The 15310-nt window shown below is 34.6% G+C and overlaps 1 protein-coding gene across 4 annotated transcripts in view; it reads left to right on the top strand.

Annotated features, from left to right (window-relative positions):
• Opa1 (OPA1 mitochondrial dynamin like GTPase) overlaps positions 1-15310 on the top strand; it is an 85988-nt gene that overhangs the window by 62082 nt on the left and 8596 nt on the right. The gene's annotated exons all lie outside the window — the stretch shown is intronic.

The following is a 15310-nucleotide window of genomic DNA, read 5'->3' as shown; positions in this document are numbered from 1 at the left end:
TCAGCTTCCTTCTTTTAGAGAATGGTATTTAGATACCAAGCTCTGAGAACTAGAAATGTGCATTGTTACTGAAGTATCACAGTTCCCAGACCTTCTCAATGGAAAGAGTTAGGGAATAAGAGTGTGTGTGTGTGTGTGTGTGTGTGTGTGTGTGTGTGTGTGTGTGTGTGTGTGTGTGTGTGTGTGTGTGTGCGCGCGCGCTTATATAGGTACACATACATCAGAAATTGACCCTGATTCTTCTAGTTTTAATCTAATACCTTGGGGTCCTTGTTTTACCAACTTTCTACACTTATAACTCTGTTTTCCAACACTAGGAGTCCCAGTCCTAGTCCTGAGTCCTAGTATCCTTAATATATTTACTTATTTTGATTAGTTCTCTTAATATGAAACCTAACTCATTACAGAATGTGTGATATGTAACCAAACTTCATTAGAAAAATGTGCTTTTCACATAGCTTGGACTCCTAAATCATTGCACATCAGGCCACCACCACAGTTCCTCACCCTGCATTGAGACTCTTTTCACCTTGTCTAGGCCTTTGCATCTTGTTATAGGCCGCTTTTCTCATGGAGTACTTTTCACTGAGTTCATGCTCTGACAATTTGTGCCAGGTATCTCTCCATCTAATCCTTCCCACCCATATCACTTACCATTCACATACAAATCCTCTCCTCACCTAAATCCAGACCATGCTTATGGAAACACCTCCTTCATTCCACTTGTGCTCCAATACCATGCATCAGGTTGCCCCCTACACAGATCCACTTACTGGACTAGACCACCAATACCCTGTTAACCTTGGTCAGGCTTTAATGCCTACAGTAGGCCACTGTGGCTTTCCTTTCCCTCCCTATCTACAACCTAGCTTGGCACAACTAATCACTTTGTCATTGGTTTTAGAACAATATTTGATTCCTTCTTGAATGGTAGTAAGCTCCTGGCTTTAAGATTGGAGTGCATGTTAGTATTTTCTTAGATCTTTGAGGACCCAAGGAAATCAGTGATGCATTAACATTATTAAATAAAAATACTGACAGCCAGTGCTTCTGTTTGAAACTACCTTGTTACAAATTTCCCTTCTTTCAGCTTATAAAACAAAGTACTTTTTCTTCAAATGTATTTAAATTTGTTATTTTGTATTTTCTGGTACCTAAAAGAAAGCAAATGCTGAATAGAAAGAAATTCCTATTTGAAAAGTTTCTAAGCTGAGTTTATATCACTACAGGTCATTCACAAGAATATTCAAAAAAAATAGTTTATATCTGTGACTGAGCAGCAAGTTCCCATCCTATCATCCATCCTTCTCAGCCCATGCTATCCCTCTAGTTATCTGTCAATTTGGGGTTTTTTTGAACCCCAAATATAGTTAAGTTTACACTAACACAAAAGACTTGTACTCAGGTCTGAACTGCCAGTATCTGCTGTAACTTAGGCTGGGAATCCTCAAAGGCTTGACTTCTTATAAAATGACTGCTGTCATAGTGATTCTTGGGAATAATCCCTGGTTCATAATTATGTGCTAAGTTAATACTGTTACAAAAAGAGGAATGTCATTGTCACAAAGTGTACATTTTTTTAAGCTGTACTAGGGATTGAACTCAGGGCCTCACACTTGCAAAAGGGGGATTCCTACCACTTGAGCCACACCTGGTTATTTTCGAGATGTGATCCCATGAACTGTTTGCCCAGGCTGACTCAAACTACTATCCTTCCTATCTCAGCCTCCGAAGTGGCTAGGATTACGGGCGTGAGCCACCAGCACCCAGCTATGTATTTTTTATATATCCCTCAGGATATAGTTATCAAACAGTGAAATACCTCAATGAATTCTACCAGCATATACATTAAGTAATTGAAAAATGATGTGTCTTTTCTCATGTTTTATAATGGAGCCTGAATAATCCTATTACTCTCCATTCCCAATTTGACTACTTAAAGAAAGTATATTACTAACTCAAATATGTGCACTGTTGAACAAAGTCTTATGTTCTTCTGGTGGTTTTCCTGAGAAAGTAGTCATATGGCTGCCTTGAAATCGTTTGCTGCTTTTGTGCAAATAAAGTTATAGTGGTGTTAATGTGTCAAATAATGTCCTTGGAAATAAGGATTTCACCAGTGACTCAGCTTCATCAATTACAGTAAAGGAGGTAAGCCATGACTTTGTCCAGAAGTTGAAAAAGGGTTTTGGAAAGTGCCTTTTCCTTACTGTTTATCTTTGGTTTAACACTTGAGACTTGGTCATGTATTCTTTTAATTATAAAAGTTTCAAAGTTTAACACTACTGTATTATATGGACCAAAGCTGCTTAACACAGCATATTCATTTAGAACATAGTATGTTATAAGTTCCAAATAGTAAACAGTATATTAATATAGAGGTTTGAAATGTTGATGCTTTCCTATTTTTGCCAATCTTAAACTTACCTGATTTGTTACTTTGGAGATTTACTAACTGATTGTACTTGAAGGTGAGTGCATGAGAAGTAGTAAGTACATTGTTCTCTCACATTCTGAAGAAGATATTTCACTATTGAAATGAAACCATGAAGTTAGAGTTCAGAAGAATGAAAAAAATGAAAAAGAGGCCCACTTCCTTGGCTCAGGAGTCTCATAGAAACTATTAGAGGAGTCACACATAGAAACTAAGTCTCTTTGGAAATATGGTAGGTTCCATAGCTGGAGCAGGGAAAACACAGAACATAGCACAGGACACAGAGGCCTCTTGAGGCTTTAATTGGCTAAACATGGGAACGTTGGGGCATCAAAATAAATATCAACAATAACATTGTAAATCATTGAATGAAATCAAAATCCATGAATTAGTAATTATATAAATAAATGAATAAAATCAGTGATAAGGAATAGGATGTGTACGTAATCACACAAAATATCGCCACAGAAAATATTTAGTAATTAAAAATGGGTAAAAAGAAACTATAGTTGAGAGAGGCCTGTAATCACTTTCTTAATCAAGTGATAAAAGCTAATATTAACAGTAGTGGTTAAATCAAACCATAGTCCACCTTACGGAATACAGTGAGAGAAGCCCAGTATCGTGTCTAGGATATGAGACATATAACTTAACTCCAGTTGTAACTGTACATCAGACAAACCCACATTAAGGTACCCTCTGCAGAATAACTGGTCTGTAATCTTCAGATGTATCAAGACCATGAAAGACAGAGGGACTGTTCCAGATTGAAGGAAACTAAAAACTAATTGCAGTGTCTGGTCCTGAACTGGCTCTTTTAGCCTAAAGGACATTAATGGGACAGTCAATGAGATCTGAGCATTTCATGATTGTAGCACATCAATGTTACTCTTTTGTTGCTGTTTTTGGTGGTACTGGGATTTGAACTTGGGGTCTTATACTTGCTAGGCAGGTGCTTTACCACTTAAACCATGCCTTCAGTCCATCAATGTTAGTCTTTTAAGTTTTGAATGTTAAATTGGGATTACTTAAGAAAATATACTTGTTTTTAGTTAATGCACAATAGAATAGTTGGAGGTAGTGGAACATAATGACAGTGTGTCAAGAAAAATATGTTCTTTGTAGTGTTCTCACTTTTCTGTAAGTCTGAGATTTTCTCACATGAAAGAGTAAAACAAGATTTGTGTTTTTATAACTAGTAATAGGTCAGGGTCATGTAAAAAGACTTCATAGAAAATGAGACTTAAAACATGGTCTCTGAAGGTGTTAAAAGACTGAATTACTTCATGGACAATTCAGTAAAATACACAGCTCATCTTTCCTCCTGATTCCTTACTTACAATATCTACCTGCACTTAAAATTGTCCAGTGTTTACCTAGGCCCATTATGACCACATGAGATTCTTCAGATTTTGTAGTAAGATTAATTTCAAAGGATTTTTATAGTATTTAAATATAATATCAACTGAGATGAAATCTGTTGAATCACAGGTATAATTTGTTAGTAATATCTCCAATCTGTTTATTGAAATATACCATGATTTTTAAATACCTTCTTTCAGAAGGCAAAAGTTGTTCTGTTATTATTGGCTTTATGATTGTCATCATATAAAACAGGAGTGCCAACATTTCAGACTTTGTTATAATTTGTTCCCTCTCACTGGAAGGAGGTGTTTGTAGTTTCATCAGTACAGGGTAGAATTCTTTTATTTAACTCTCATTCACTAAAGTCCAAGTTGTACTTTCTATTCCCTGCATAATCAGAATCATTGGTACCCAGGAATTAAAGGACTATCAGCAATTATTTAGATTGCTTTTTCTAAGGAAAAGACTAAGGAGTCTTTTTTTCTCCTCATTTTACAATTAAATTCCTTTTCATTTTTGTGTCAAAATGTGAAACTATTTATGAATATGAATTGATATTTGAATTGAATACTTGTTGTGTGCCAGGAAAGTGTTCTTAGGTGAATTCTTGAATCTCCTCAATAGCCTTTTTGGGTACAGTTATTTTTCTTATTTTACAAAAGAAGAAATGAAAGGCTAGAAACTTAGGTAATATGTTGTAAAGCCAAAATTTGAGCCTAGCACTTTTAATTACTGTGCCAAACTAATTTGAGGGAAAAAACTCAAGCCTTCGGAAAATACAATGACACAGAATTTCCCCTCACATTGGAATGCTTCGATAGTTAACAGGAAATTTCCATCCTTCACAGGGTGGTTCACAAAGACATACATATTAGTGATAATGACCATCACCATCTTTTATCATCCTGCGTGCTTCCTATAATATAAAAAGCTTTGGAATTTAAACTTGAAAACTATATGAAAACTTTGGCAGAACCTCTTTGTACAGGGGCTAAATAGATTAAGAGAAATTAATTTTCTTTACATGACTAGTCAGCATGGCTCCAAATATACTCTGTCACATCCCATCATAATTAAGTAGCATCCAAGTTGCCCAAAATTCAGACGGTTTTTCAGTGTGGTTGTGTTCAGACTTTAGTCCTATAACATGTAGTCCTAAAGTTGAGTTCAAAAGTCCAGCTGTGACAGTTACAGAGTCTTTCATTGAACTAAGTTGCCATTCTAAATTTAGTCATTTTTTTAGCTAGGTTGGGGCTATGGAAATATTTTCTGACAAGTTTCTATGTATTTCTTCATATTTACCAATGAAATGTGAAAACAGTGATAAATTCCTTTACTTGGGTTACCATTATGCAGGCCTATTGTAATGGTATAGTTTGATATCCTTAATGTTGAAAACAGTATACCTAAAGAGATTGGTAAATTGGAATTCTCCAATATCCTCAGCTCCCCCTCATCTCCCAGTTAATTTGCTCTGCTGACTCCCTACACGAGGTGGCAACAGCTGGCCTTTTTACTAGAGCTCAGAGGGATTAGAGAGAGGGAATAGCTGCAGCATGCTCGGCCTCTTGCCTCTGTTGACTGTTCTTTATTGTTTGATGCCTGAGCATCTCCCAGACAGCAAGCAATTGTTACTGAAAACTTAAAGTTTGTTTCTCTTGGGAGTGTGCAATGCTGTTTGGGCTTCTCTTTGTGTTTCTTCACATTCCCAGTCTTCTGTTATCCTCCATCCCATGCTTTCTCTTGATAATGAGAAAGGAACAAAGATACAAGTTTTGTATCTTAGTTTGCATGAGATTCAGTTGTATGCTAAAACTTAGAAATATTGACTACATGTGGAAGTTTCTTTTTATCACATATTCAGCAACAGAAGTAATTTCATAGTGAAAACTTTGTTCTTCATAGTTGTTAGTTATTTAATGACAGAAAAGAAAAGTATTGGTACTTTATGAAGACGAAAAGGGAGCAACAGCAGAATTATCTGACAGCCATTTTGAAAGCTAAGATCAGAAGAGAGATGTACCGTAGCTGCTTAAATCTAAAAAGATCCTTTCACTGACTCTAAAGCATCATTCTAACTTATAAGATAGTTATATCTTTATGCCATGTTAAACTTGAATAAAGCAGCAGGCAGAACATAGCTAAATGGAACCCTTAGTTGACCAGAATGCATTGATTCTAGTGCACTTAGAAAGGAAAAATGCCAGGATAGCCTTGAATTTAATTTCCATTCATTACTTATGTTCCTAAAATTCACCCATACCTGCCTTATCTCTGATGTTTGTTGTGAAAGGAATAGTAACCCTGAACCAATGTGGGATTGGAATCCATCCTGAAAGATGGTTTAGAACTTAAAATTGCAAAGGAAAGTTATATGTAATTCATCCTATCCACCATCACCCCCCAGCCACCTGCCCATGAACCAATACTCTAAAGAGTTCTTCATTTTTACAGCAAGACAATTCGTTGTTTTATTAACTGGAATAAAACTGACATATATCTTCTTCCATAGCATCTGATACTGAAAATTGACTATTGAAAATTTGCTGAGTTATTTGAACTCCAACTATAGTAATATGTTTATTTTGTTTCTATAGACTAAGCAGAGAAAAAGGGATTTAAAGAAAGAGAATGTGGCATCAAATTATATTGTTCTAAAGATATCTAAGTCCAGGGGAAATGTTTTGAAAGAAAAAAGAGTAATACAGTCACAAAGTAGAGTGTGCTGCCTAGGAGAGAAAGCATAAACTATAAGGACCATGATCCCTATATCATTACTTATATCTCAATACTGTTACTGTGGTTCTTTGGCTATAATACCATTTCATCTCTCCTAGCCTCTAGCACATCTCTAATCGTCTTTTTCCTTTTGTTTTGTTCGGTTTGGGTTTTTTGCTTTGTTTTGTTTTGTGATGAAGTCTCACTATGTAGTCCACACTGGCCTCATACTCGCAATCCTCCTGCTTCAACCTCGCCATTGCTGATATTACAGTCATGCTCCACCACATCTGGCTTTCTTTTTTCTTATGTCTCTCTACTGTGCCTCCTCTAGACGATTATCACTTGAACCTAAACTGATATTTTTCCTCCTACCTACTTATTTGCCTTCTTTCAGTAATTAAAAAATGGTATTGCCAGTGTTATTTAATTGAATGAGCCTTCCTACTATAGGCAATTGCAAATCAACAAAATAACCATTTAAAGAAAAATATTTTCATGTCTGTTATGCCACTAAACTCTGCCAAAATGATGTGGTTCATTCACCATGCCTTGTATGTTACAGACTCTGCTTGTTCAGTGAATAGCTGATCATAGATAGTCTTGTAATGCAGCGTATTCATCAGTCCCCTTCTCCTGATTTAACTTAAAAACGGAAAGGGGAAGGCTAAGTCTTCAACCTAAAAGATATTTCTTCAGTGTCTCACCAGAAGGCTCCCATCGCATTTGTCCTATAGAGTGACAGAATGTGCTTACTGTCTTTGCTCCTATACCAGCACTTCCTTCCTGAAATCTTGTAGTTTGGCTTTCAACTGTGTGGAAGCCACTTATTGGTAGATCTCCAATGCCAGCCCACCCAATTCACCAAAAAAACGTTTAACAAACTGTTATGTTCATTAGGAGTTTTTAGGTTTATTGGAATGCATTTGTTTCCTTGACATTCATCTATTTTTAGAATGATTATTACCAGAAATGTATGTGCTTGAAAAGGGGAAAGATTAGTCTTTCTCCTCACTACAGAATGAATGAGTTATTTCTCTCTTAAATGATTACTTGAACTCTTTAAGACCTTTTCAGGGTAAAAGCAATTGCATTTTTAAATTCTGCCTTTGTAAAAATATTTTGCATAGTAAAGTGAAATTGACAGTGCAGCTAAGGAAGATAGTAAAGAATTATTTTTATCTTGAGCCTGTATAGATGAGAATGAAACAGGCTTTCCTTTGTGTGATAGCCAAAAAGGACAGTTGACCCAAGGAACAAAGTAGTCCTTGGGGAGACTTCTCTGTGTTATAGGTGTATTATTTAAACACCCAATTCCATATGATGAGGTGTCAGTACTGTGCTTCCCAGGTTATTGATGAGGAGATTGGACTCAGAATGGAGCTTTTAGAATGAAGAACATCTTTCATAGTCTGACTCTGCTTTTTTAAATTACAATTGAGGGATATTGATAAATTGGTATATTATTAAAAGGATATTCACTTCTCTATAATACTATACAGGCTACAGGCTAATCCTTTGTTAGCAAGTATATTCTAAATTAAAAATTAGCCTCTTTTTCTTCTAATAATGCTTACCTTTTCCTTCATTGAGAAAAATTAGAACAAAAATAATACCTGTAAAGTTAGGATTGAACTGTTTTGCTTTTTTTATGTTTCTGTGTCTTCTCTACTTAGTTCTAAGATTTAAAAAAAACAGAATCTAATAAGAAAAACCCATAGACAATCACAAAACAATCCATTGACCTATATAACAATATATTAAAAAAAAGTTAAGCAAGATATGAATAAATTTTTTGAAAAACAGAACTCCTGAAGGATTGGTGATTGATAGATACTAAGCTGGTAAGCTCTGTGAAGTACAATTCTAGCAGTACTTGGAGAGATGGGTTAAGGACAAAAGGAATTTTAATTTTCTTCTATTTTATACATTCCTAAACCATTTTCCCCCCAATGAGCATAATTCAAAATTACCTTAGAAATTTTATGATCTTAATTATTGATAATGAAGCTAATATATGGTATGCTAAATCTTAAAAATAGTAGATATTGTCTCCAAATAACTTTTTGGTGCTTGTGGTACCAAGAGATATTGTATGGGATCATGTGATAATTGCTCATCATGGTATCATTCTCATGGGTTGGAATTCACACTGAAATCACATTTCCTGTAACTTCCCACCTTGGGTCTATCTCTGGGACTTGAACTTGTGATGCTTTCAGCTTATGCAGTCCACTTTGCATAATGGATTTTCTCTTTCATTATTACCTCCTATCTGCCAAATACTCTATTTTTTCTCAGCTCTTTCTCTTTCCAGGTTTTAGTATTTTGAGTTGTAAAAACAAGTTTGCTATTTTTAATTTCACTAGATATCCTTTTTAGTCAAGAGTTCAGATTTTTTTCTTTAATGTTTAGTCTCCTTTCATTACACCACTTTATACTCTGAAATCATATGAACAAACCTTTACCAATACACTACCAGGATTTTAGTGCTTTTTTGCAAGCGTCTTTTTTTTTCCATTATCACAGAACCAATACATATGCATTGTGGAAAATTAGAAAATATAGTTGGAAAAGTTTAAAAAATAAACCAGAGATTGCCACTATAATAATGTAGTTAAACTAAATCTTGAATATGGCCTAGGGACATAATTTCTGGAACACAGTTTTCATCAGGAGCTTCCTCTTCACACCTTCAGTTCATTGTTAGGGTCCTTATTTCTATTTTCTCATCTGGCTGAGTGGGCTGAATTTTACTTCTTCACATAAACTTAATTCAGGAATATTCAGAGAAACAAGCAGCATTAATAAATAAAATCTCCATTACCAGTTATTTTATATAGTTCAAGTATTCTAGAGGCCATATTATAGTATAACATGTACTGAAAATCATTCTCCTTTGAAAGTTAATCACCCACCTACATTTGGGACCGTAGTCTTCCTATATGTGTGTCTTCATTATGTCTTTCCTTCTCTATTCAAAGATGTTCAGATCATTTTCATCTCAGCTAATAGATTAGTCCTTCTGTACAGTCTGGCTACTTTTTGAACTTGATACTCTTTTACTAAGGAAAGCTCTGTATGTTTGCCTGCTGCCTTACTTTTAACAATCCATTTGCTTCTTAACTTTGTAATCTTGTATTCTGAAATGGTTTTTTCCAAGATTACTGAAAATGAGGAGAAAGTAATGATCTAGGTAAATATTCAAGCATACAAAATATTCCCATGTAATATCACATTTGGTACTTTGGAATCCATATCTTGCTTGAAGCTTTGATACCAGTTCCTCACATTTGTATAGTGCTTTACAGTTTACAAAACATATGTGTGTTTTAAAGTCACATGAGGCTTGAAAGGCAACATTCTTTTTGTTCACATAAGTTGATATTCATTGACGTTAATGATTTAGCCAGTTGCATAAACATTTATGGCAAGGCTAACAATATATGTTAGAGACAATATCTTTTTAGAATTGTTTTGGAATTCTGTAGTTTTGGGGTTTATGTTTGTGGATGACCATGGATAATCCAGATAAATAATTTGGGTTCTTTTTTTATATATATTTTTAATATGTATTACTTTTAGACCTTGCTCTCCTAATGAAACCAATCATTAAGGATCTAGAACAACAAGTTTGTCTTCTAAAGATATATATATTCATGGTTTCATTCTTCAAGAAAGATAACTCTGACTTATACATCTTTGTATTCTCCTTGCCATTTTAATTTTGTGATTTTCCTTTTCTTCAGAGAAAAAGAAGTTATGACTTAATATTTCAAGGTGATTTTCTAAACTAATGAATATGTGAAATTAATTCTGAAGTTGTTTTCATTTTTCTGCTCTTTATTTTGACTTACTGAACCAATACAGGTTGTGCATTCTTAGTCTGAAATCTCTACTGCTGCAAAATCTGAAACATTTTGAGTGCTGACATGACACTCCTGATTTGGGATTTTAGATTTTCAAATTAGAGATGTACAATTGATAACATCTCAGCAGATATTCCAAAATCCAAAAAACTCCAAAATCTGAAATATTTCTGGTCCCAAGCATTTCAAACAAGATTGGGTACATTCAGGGTAATATGGTGGTAGACATAAATAATTCAACATGTATCTCTTGATTTTTTTTTATTGTTATTATTTGTTTGTTTTTATGGGTGGTAGGAATTGAACCCAGGGGCTCACACATGCTATGCAAGCACTGTACGATTGAATCATATCTCTAGCCTGGTTCCAAGCATGTTAGAAAAGGGAAACTTTTATCAGTTGTTATACATCCTTCCAGTATTGTTGTGACAAATAACAAAACTTATAAAATCAGCCCAACAAAACATGAATTCCTGTTCTTACAATAAGCTTAGTTATCTTTGTCCTAATGCAGCATCTTATTTAATATATACAACTTTGTATTTCATTTTTGCATTTCACCTAATTTGATAAAAGCCTATACTTTTTAGTTCTACATTTTTTTCATTAATTTTAGGTTGGTTCATAGATCAGAATTACATTCCCTGGTCTTACATTATTTTCCTTTACTTTTAAAGTTACATCGATGAACTGACTGTTTAAAATCATCCTCATGACTCATTCATGTGTTACGCCTCCTTTTTAAATCTTCTGCACTGAAGATCTTTTGACAAACCAATATTTATAACAGTTTGACAGCAGGATGAGGAACAGTGTTTGTCTTTGTAACAGCTTGAAGAAAGACCCTTTCCAGGACCCAGTCATGCAGTTACAATCTTGACCTCTTTCTTATGCTGGGAACATATATACAGCAGCACCTCCCATGTGTTTTCTTGTCCCATTGACTGTCCATTCACTTCCCATCTGTTTTGCAGTCTTAAAGGAACAGAAGGGGCCCTCTTCTTATAAATCTGTCTTTGTAGATGATAAACGATGTCCTATCTCTTTTAAGGGCTCCTGGGTGGTTTTCCTTTAAAATGTTTCAACTTTCCTCATAACAAAATTCAGAGATAAAATATACTTTTAAGAATAGGAGGAAGATGGGAAAGGAAAAAAATAAGGATCTTAAAATCACAGTTAATTGATTGTGGTGTATTTCACTAATCTTTTTTAGCCTTCTCAATTATTATTGCCTAAATCATATTTTTTTTAATGTGTTGATATTTGGGTTTTCTGCAGAGTTAAAAGACATGGTATGTTTTAGCTTTGAGGGAGAAAAAATAAAGCAATGTATTACTAATGAGTTAGCATATACAATAACTAAAGTTTTTTTCATCATTTGTGCTGTTAGATGTACTAGTAACAAAATAAATCACAGTAGATAATTATAATCTTATGGTAGAGTGTATTTAGTTTTTACTAGGAAAGATGGTCATGAATCCTATAAAAATATATTATTTTTTACTTCTGTTGCTAAAAATAAATGATACAGATGTTTATAACACTGGGTTTTCCAAGAATTAAGCATAGATAAAAATGTTTTTTCTTTCATACAGAAATTATTCCCAGAAGGTTCAATGTGACATATATTGTCATCCCCACCCTGCCCTGCAAAATGTTCTTAAATTGATTTAAAAATCATTACCAATATAAAAAGACCATGGTTAGAATACTCTAGTATATTGTGTGAATCAGCAAGCTAATGGTCTGTCTTCTACAAATCAGCTTGTTAGTTTGTTTATTAATTCCCTGGCCTATCTCAAAAAGAATTTGAGGCCACTTACAAACATCTCTTCTATACAAAAGACAAAAAATACTTACTGAAGTGACAATGTTGGATGGAAGGAAAGGGAAAGTCTAGGCAAATGAAATAAAGTGAAACTTGGGTTGCGACTGGTAACTTCTCAAAATACGTGCTCAAGAGCTATGTGTGCTTTATAGTGGTAGTGTGTCTGTATGGTGGAAAGCGCAGCTGGCTGCTTGGTCCACGGTGGCCATCAGACCACAGCAACAGCTACTTAAGAGAAGCACACCGAGAGAGGTCACTCATCAGTCCTCTCAGTGAGCACTCAATTAGACAATAAAATCAACCAAATGAATATATATAATCATGAATTTCGTGGGGCTCATTATTGTAATGCATAAGCAATTCTGGGAGAAATCAAAATTATTCAGTCCAAATAAATACATGGCTATTTAGTTTGGCTTATTGAAGGATAAAACACATCTCAAGAATTTGTTGAATTACACATCCAAGTACAACCCTCCATAAACCCTCCTCTATTTCTTTTAGCAGCTGAGTCTTTTAAGAAGTCTCAGGTCACCAAAAAATCAAGATTTTGCATCTGTTAACATTGACAAACACCTGGAATTATACTCTCATTGTTAAATAAGGCAAATCCATAATTATTAATAGCTAGCTAAACTGAAATAGGGATTGTCACCCACTTAGGAAAGTTGAAAGATCTCACAAGTATAAATATTTGAAAATAAAGCTATTCCATGTTATGTTCATCCATGCTGAAAGTCTTCTGAAGAATAGGCTCAAAAATATATAGAAAGTATTTGAAGAGGCTTGATTATGTTAGCGTAAAGGAGCCTCGTAGAAATGCTTCCATTAAAAGAGTTTTTAAAAAAAAAATTTTGAATCCTACTTAGTATAAATGATGAGGAAAAAATTTAAGCTGAACTTATCCACAGGTCACTATTAAGCTTCATATATTCAACAAACATGCTAAACTGTTCCTCACAAACTTTCTTAATGCACCTTTCCTTCTTAAATGGCGTATTTTGGGGGTCATAAAATAGTGCATTTTTAATAGTCATCTCTAATCTTGAATTAAGCTTTGGTTAAGTCAGATCACTCAACTATGAATGACTGAACAGTGAATAAGTATTCATGGACATCTGTTACATAGCAAGTATTGTGCTACACTGCATGATTTTAAATGGCAGATTTTTTTCTAAGTAGATAATTCACATAAGCAGTCCCTGCTGTTCCCCACATTGATTCTGAAAAGGTTATACCTTGTCCCTAGCCCCTTCCTCTCTCCTCTCTTTCTGCTTCCTGGCCACCATAAGGTGAGCAACTGGGCTCTACCATGCTCTCCCTGCCATGATGTTCTGCCTTACCACAGGCCCATAAACAACAGTGACTGTGGACTAAAACCTCTGAACCTGTGAGCCAAAATAAATCTTTCTTCCTTTAAGTTGACTTTTCTTGGAAATCTTGCTACAATGGAAAACTAACACAACAAGATTTTTAGAAGATTGTGTTTACAATAATTTACTTACATTCTTTTTCATTAGAAACATACAGCTACCAAGTATAGCTCCTAATCAGCCTAAGTAAATAGTTGTTAGAAGAGTGGAGGTAATCCTAGCCAAAACAAAAATTTCCCCTTGAATTTTTGAAATAATGGAAATAACCATCCTTCACAGATCCCAGAAGTCTGGGAACTTGGGCTTTACTGTGCCAGTCGTAAACAGCTTTCCAGGACACAAGTTAATTAGCCTTCTTCAGTAACAAGCAGAAGTATTCTGTTTGTCTTCATTAATGAATCTGTTTAAAAATAATCATGCTTATTTCTAGGGAAAAAAGCTATAGGCTTCAAGACTCAGAAGCTGACTGCAAAATTGAACACTATACATTTGACACTATCTCCTTGGTTCATCCTTTTATCAACTATAAAAGGGGCACTTTTTTTCCTTGTGCTGAATCTAAGATTTTGACCAGTTTGGATCATCTTGAATCTGGTCACCTTTTTTTTTCCCCCTTGTTTCCTCATTTCCTAGTTTTCTTTAAATACTGAGTTTCTAAGGGCACTTACATAGTACAATTGTCTAATAAAAAGCAGACCTTTTCAGGAGCAGCATGCATTCCACAGTAAGAAGGCTTCCTCTAATTTTCAGCTCATTACAGCAGAATCTCACCTACACGATGTCTTGAGGCATGGTACACAGTGCTTACACAGCATGTTATGAAACAGTTGTTAAGGTGCATTTGAATCTTTAGATCTGTGGCTTGCTTAAAGTGTATTGCATTAGCAAGTTTTCAGCCGGTTTCTTTATGCTTTCTTTTAAAGCATCAAAAGTTATAAAAGATCTATTTCAGTGCATGTGATAGTGGTTTTTTTGTGTGTGTGGCTCTTTGTTCCTCTTCTAAACTGTCATTAACCACTGAAGTGAACCTTCTCCTGGGTTTGGCCTTTTGGCATTCACAGTGTATTCAAAACCTAATTACAGATTAGTCTATATTTGAGACTTTTAGAGCAAGTTTCAGAAGACTCAAAAAGAAAATGAGAGTAGCAGTATCATTTCATGTGAAGATAAAGAGGCCCAAAATGTGAGTGGATGTCAAGTCATCTGAAGAGAAGAAACTTTATTCACTGAGACTGGAGGTTTATGAGTTGGGGATTATGGGAATATTCATGATTTAATCAAGAAGCACAATGAATTGATGTTTGAAATAGCTCATCTTTTAAGTAAACATTGGGTGAATGGAAAATAGACTCTGCATGCACTACGTGTAGAATTGTGTAACAGAAATAGTTTGTGAATACCTTCTGTACTTGGTTTAATTTATCAAGTAGAGATTTTATAAAAGTTATCTGGTTATGAATATTTAATCCAAATATTCAATAGGAAAGGGAGTTTGCTTTCTAATTAACATGTTCATCTTTACTCATATACCTGACTTGTACCAAAGTATGTGTATTTTACATAAAAGACAATGCTTACAAAAAGTAGACTTTAAACAGTAATATTTGCCTTGTTATGGCTTAAACTCGGCATATGGTAGCAGATATAGTATGTATTTCTGAGTCGGGAACAAGGACAGAGCTGACTCCTTAAATTTTAACATCTTCATCTTTAGCAGTGATAC

This window comes from Castor canadensis, chromosome 5, assembly GCF_047511655.1.
Source record: "Castor canadensis chromosome 5, mCasCan1.hap1v2, whole genome shotgun sequence".
NCBI classification, from domain to species: Eukaryota; Metazoa; Chordata; class Mammalia; order Rodentia; family Castoridae; genus Castor; species Castor canadensis.
The sequence above is the reverse complement of the archived record's forward strand: the minus strand, read 5'-3'. Positions and strand labels throughout refer to the sequence as shown.